Below are 6000 nucleotides of genomic sequence, written 5' to 3' on the forward strand. Positions count from 1 at the left end.
AATCCAAATTCTTATATGAAGTATGGCTATAGCAACCTCAGGTAGAAAATAGTTCAATAGTCAATACTTTGGAAGCAACTTTTGTAACTAACTTAAATATTGTAAAGAAAGCATATTGTACTCATTTTAAAGAGCTTAATATGCATGTATATCGAACCAATATATCATATTCAGTGTATTCACTCTGCCTTTAGCCCATGTATTATTCATAAAGTGATATCCACATTCTATTTGAAATAGAATTAGGTGAATATTCATATCTTCTCCGCCACCTTCTTGTTTGCGCTCTTTATATTCCTTCTACAGAACCTGATGGTGAACAGCCTGCTTCGGCACGCTGAGACGACAGAGACACTAATAAGATGAGATCAACTGAGACTGTTGCCAAATGGAATTAGTTGAAGACACTCCACCAACCCCCAACTCCATCCCTGACCAGATGCAAACCAGTGCTCTTCCCGTCCTCTGTGATGTCCTGTTGGAGTTCATCCACGAGTAGATTAATCACAGCCAATAACATTCAGGTTTCCAACCCTAAAACCCCAACCTCACTCAAATAAACCCAGCGTAAGGGGGTAATTGGGAAAATGGAAGCTTTTATTCCTATATAAGGAGCAGCAACAGCGACGGGCTGCACAGCTTAGACTACTTTATTGAACCAAATGAATGACTAAATTAATTAGCTGATTAGCCTTGGATTTAGATGCAAATTGAACACATTGATTCCTTAGCTGGTGTGTTGATAAGGAAAAGAGTTGAAGAGAATTCTGCCAAATCCTCTTTCAGTTATAAAGCATTTCTGTCCTTTATGAATACGTTTACTGATGAGAGCGACCCTGCTTATGTTAATTAAAATGTGTTAATCTTTGAATCACAGATGGCTGTTGACGTACAGAATATACGCTTCTGAACACTCTTAAAGAATAACATTCCAATGGGGGATTTTGCAGAAGAACCATTTTTGAATTCTTCAGAGGATTTTTCTTAATGCTTCTTTTTAATAATCTAAAGAACCTTTTCCCATTACACTCTTAAAGGGGTCATGGATTGAGAAATCAAGGTTCCCTTAATCTTATAACAGGTAAATGCAATATAAAAACATTCTGTAAGTTTCAGAACTCAAAACTTTCTCGTTAGTTCGAAAACAGCTTTTATTGAAACCAAGCTGAAAAATCATGCTTTTGGAATTTGTCACATTATGACATCATAGCGCAACAAAAGACCGCCTCTGAAGAAGAAGATCAACGCCTACATCTACATTATTTCCTCTTTAGCCCTGCCCGCTGATTCGCAAATGTAATATACTAGAGCAGTGGTTTTCAAAGTTTAAGAGCGACCCTATTTTTTTCGTTTTAAATTGAGATGACCATATATACAACCATTTACATGCAGCAAGTAAAGCATATCTATCTATGTGGATATATATATATTATACACTTTATGGCTGGTGGAGCGAACGGAGAAGTTCCAGAAGGATCAGGCTCTGTTCCAGAATCAAATCAATGTGGGTACTTCTGAAGTTAGTGAGGGTGCTATAGCTTTCATGCACATCTATTCTGACATATTATATTTTGTCCAGTCCATTGTTATGATTATCACTATATCAATCAGTGCAATTTCGAGAGGGAATGCCCCATTTATATGCAGATGTCTCTCACGAAACTTTGCAGTGTGTACGCCACCTGAAATGTTGTTTATGAAAAACAAAGCATGAAGCAGCATGAAAAACAAAACTTTCATTCAAATTCTGAATGAATGATACATAGCCAAGAATGAGTAGAAAGAGTGCTACCTTTATAATCACTGAAAAGCTGTTGCTCATTTCAGTTTATTGCAATCACAGAAAATTCCGTTATAATCAATCGATCTCTCTACGCTGCACAATAAACACATCATATTTACATCATGTCTACACTTTGTTTGTTATAATGAGAGGATTCGAAAGCTTCCAGAACTCAGGACTGAACAAACTGGAATGGATTCTGACTAACTGAAACACATCTGATTGGCCATTGTGTTCCAGAAATCAACAGATATGTCTGTGATTGGCTACAATGTCCAACGCTGCAAAAACACATTGTGAATAGAAACCTCTGATGCTATCCGGAGCTCAAAATACAAATACACATTGGAGTATTACTTACTTTTTTGTTGTTGTTTATGTATTATGTTTATTTTGTTATTAAAGTCATGTTTGCCATTATATGCATCCTTTTCCCCTCAGTCTTGAACTTTGTTACATGCATATATATACATTTTCCTTAAATCATCCTGGTGACCAGTTTTTTTTTTTTTTTTCGTCTAGCAACCCAGGGTTTAAAAAACCATGGTACTAGAGAGATACAAACACTGTATTACTCCATCAAAAAAAACATAGAGATTGTACAAAGATTATGTCATAGCATCATCCATCTATTACTTTACTATGCAAAACTTTAATAGGTGTTTACTTTGTCAAAAACTGACTGTTCTGCAGAGAGGGTAAAAAAAAAAAAAAAAAAAAAACAGGACAGAAAATAGCATATTAATTCTATTTTTTAATACAACAACTTTATAAGCATACCTCAGGGAATATTATAAAATATATTTGAAAAAAAAAAAAAAAAAAAAAAGGAAGTCCATGACCTCTTTTAAAGTTTCTTGATTGTAATTCATGGTTCCATGAAGTAACTTTAACATCCATGAAAGCTTTCCATTGCACAAAATGTTCTTTATAGTGGCAAAGGGTTCTTTATATTATTAAAAAATTCTTCACACTAAGAATAAAAAAAAAAAAAATTTTAAAATCTGACGACTGAAAGGCTCTTTGGGGAACCTAAAACGATTCTTCTATGACATCGCTGCAAAAACCACCCTTGGGAACCTTTGTTTTTAAGAGTGTATAAAGAACATTTTGTGAAATAAAAACATTCCATGGATGTTAAAGGTTCTTTAGTGAACCATAGATGCCAATACATTTATTTATTTTTGAACTATGTGGGATTGCAGAAGGATGGAAAAGCCTCTAAATCAACAAGTCAGCGTTGGAGGGCAAGCTCGAGCACAACCAATCGCTTTGGTTTGTCAGTCATGTCATGAATCAAATGGCTAAATGAACCATCCAGCCTTGACCAGAGAATAAGGTGTCTGTGATTTACACACTAACCAGGCGGTTCAGTCTGGTCAACAAAACCTTGCGTAATTTATGGCTTTGAATAAGCAAATCAAACTTGGCAAAGCCAGACTGAAATGGAAGAAAACTGGCAGAGTAGTTATTTAAGGCCACGAGGGTTTCCTCATGCAATTTAGCTGAAGGGGACAGTGCAGACGGCAGTTGCCTCTGCCCTGAAGCCTTTCTCTGGGGTCATTGGGAATCACCCGTCCATGTCGTCTCTTTCTCGCTGAAACTAGCACAGGCAGCACTTTCCTTTACCGCCGTGTCTGAACCATCAGCATCAGCGAGGTTAAAGGTGAGATTGCATTTCTAAGAGTTTCGACCCTGTGCACAACGGCAGTGTGATGAGCCGGGCAGAAAGGGCTAGCTTTCAATTTATGGAAGTGAAGAAAGATGAGAAGACTCATATCTCTGTGTGTAAAGACTCGCGGTCACCGAGGATTTTAAGATAACTGTGAGGTTCGCCTCTGCTCACCTCATAATTCCAGTGGCAGGGGAAATGACATCATCATATTCACTCATTTCTACAGAGAGAACCATTGTGTGTTGTAATGTACCACCATTTTTTTATTAAAGGGGTGGTTGACTGTTTTTTTTTCTAGGCTTGATTGTGTTTATGGGGTGCAGTCTAACATGTGTTCATGCTTCGTTTTTTTAAAAACGCATTATTTTTCATATAATTTATCTTTATTCCACACCGCTCTGTCCCTTCTCTGACAAAGGCCTCGATTATTTCCTGTTTTTTTGAAGCCCCTCCCTCAGAAATACGTGATGGGCTCTGATTGGTTAGCTGGCTCAGTGTGTTGTGATTCACTAAACCGCCGAGCGTGCGTCTAAATGTCCCGCCCCTCAGCTCAGCGGCATGTGCTCCGGTTGTATTGTAAACAATGGCGTCGTCTTTATTGCTTATCAATTTGAGCCCGATTGAGACGCAGAGGATATTAGTGAAGAGGATCGCGCAGAACCTGTGCAAGCACGGCTCTTAATGGTATGTTTGTTTGTTTGTTGTCTCATACTTTTAGATACACTGTTATTATGCTACTGCTTATGTTAGCTTTTAATATGCGGTTTTATTCTGATTAAAGCTTTTAAAACTGCACACGCGTCCATGTATAACGCTTCTCATTGCTATGTGAAAATGTATAATTGGAACAGTTTGTTGGAGCTGATCTGACGATCTGAATGAGAGAGAGAGAGATGCAGAGCGGGGCGAAGCGAGGAAAAGTATTAAGAACAGCTGTTTTAGAACATTAATTTTGAAACTTGTGAATCCATTAGAATCGTTAGAAGACAGAATCGCGATTCATATATGAATAGATTTTTACGTGCACCCCTAGTTTTCTCTTCCTCTTCTCTAAAGCAGCGCAGCATGGCCCCGCCCCCTTCCTTACATGTTCCCGAGGGCGGGGTTTATCTGGGTCCGTGACATATCAGACCCGGGAAGTAGTTCGTTGTAGTCCCTTACCAGCCGTTTTTGTAGGCATTAAACTTCCAGAATTTTAAAAGACGATATCTCTGTTTGCATTGAACTTTCAGCGCTGCAACTTTGCAGATATTGTTTATGCTCAAACAGCAACATTACACACTAACTAACGTTAAAAAAGTGAAATTGCAATCAACAACCACCCCTTTAATACAGTACATACAAAATGTCTGAAAGAGGCTAAATAAACTATGATGGGCATTATGCTCAATTACAGTGCAAATAAAGAGATTATAATTAAGTGTGAAGTGATTATTTATATACATATATATATATACTAAAATATGTATGCTTAATAATCAGAAGTCATTCGTGGGCTGACTCCCTGGAAAGTGTAAATGGTATGATTCAGTGACCATAAACAAAGATTAATTGTATCATATCATGCACTACACAGCATTTCTGACTGCAAAATTATTATCCATTTTTTTAATGATTATATTATAAAATATTACAGTTATGTTTGGAAAAAGTAATATTTTTTAAAACAAGTCTCTTATGCTTACTAAGACTGCTCTGCAAAAATTAAATAAATAATAAAATAAAATAAAACAGTTTACTATTTTTTTATTATATTTTAAAATGATAAAATAATTTCTTCTTGTTATGGCAAAGCTCAGAAATCTAGTTAATTTTCTGATGATTGTATTTACTTATAATATTCATAAAGTCTAATCGTACTGACAACACAGGCAGAATTATCTATTTATCTGACCAATGGTGGACAGAAGGAGTGTTTGGAGAATCAGTTTAAATGGGCGATTCAGTTTTAAGGCACTATAAGGAAATTCTGTCAAAATATGGCCCAACGTATAGTGTTAATGTAAAGGAATTTTCCGTATTGGCATGTTTTTCAAGGTTAAAGGAAATGTAGGAAGACTTACCGGACTTAGTTGTTTTTTCAACTTTTTTTACAGCGTAGTGAAGAATGGATAGAGTTAAGCCAAGCAAGGGCGTTCCTTTGACAAAAGAAGAGCGACAGCGCATCAAAACCTCAACAGGATTAAAAGATACTTTATCTCCAAACACTCACACAACTGCAGAGACTCATTAGACGGGCCTGCAGCGTATGATACAGAAGATTATACGATTTACATTCGCTCCTAATGAACGTACAGCAGAGCTGCTGTTTCACAATCCCTCTGTATGCTCAGTTTATTCTTGTGAAGCCAGTGCCGAGCTAAAAATAGATTTCCTCTAGTCTGGGGTTCAAGGAGCCACGAATTCCTCTCTGAAAATGCAGTCAACGGACAATTAAAGAGGAAAGATTGGCTTTTTGGTGGAAATACCAAAGGTTGCTGGGTCTTTCCAGGCACAGACGATTTTCAAGGTTCGCTATTTAACATTCTCAGCAGCCGTGCGT

This window comes from Onychostoma macrolepis, chromosome 18 (assembly GCF_012432095.1).
Source record: "Onychostoma macrolepis isolate SWU-2019 chromosome 18, ASM1243209v1, whole genome shotgun sequence".
In the NCBI taxonomy this organism is placed as follows: domain Eukaryota; kingdom Metazoa; phylum Chordata; class Actinopteri; order Cypriniformes; family Cyprinidae; genus Onychostoma; species Onychostoma macrolepis.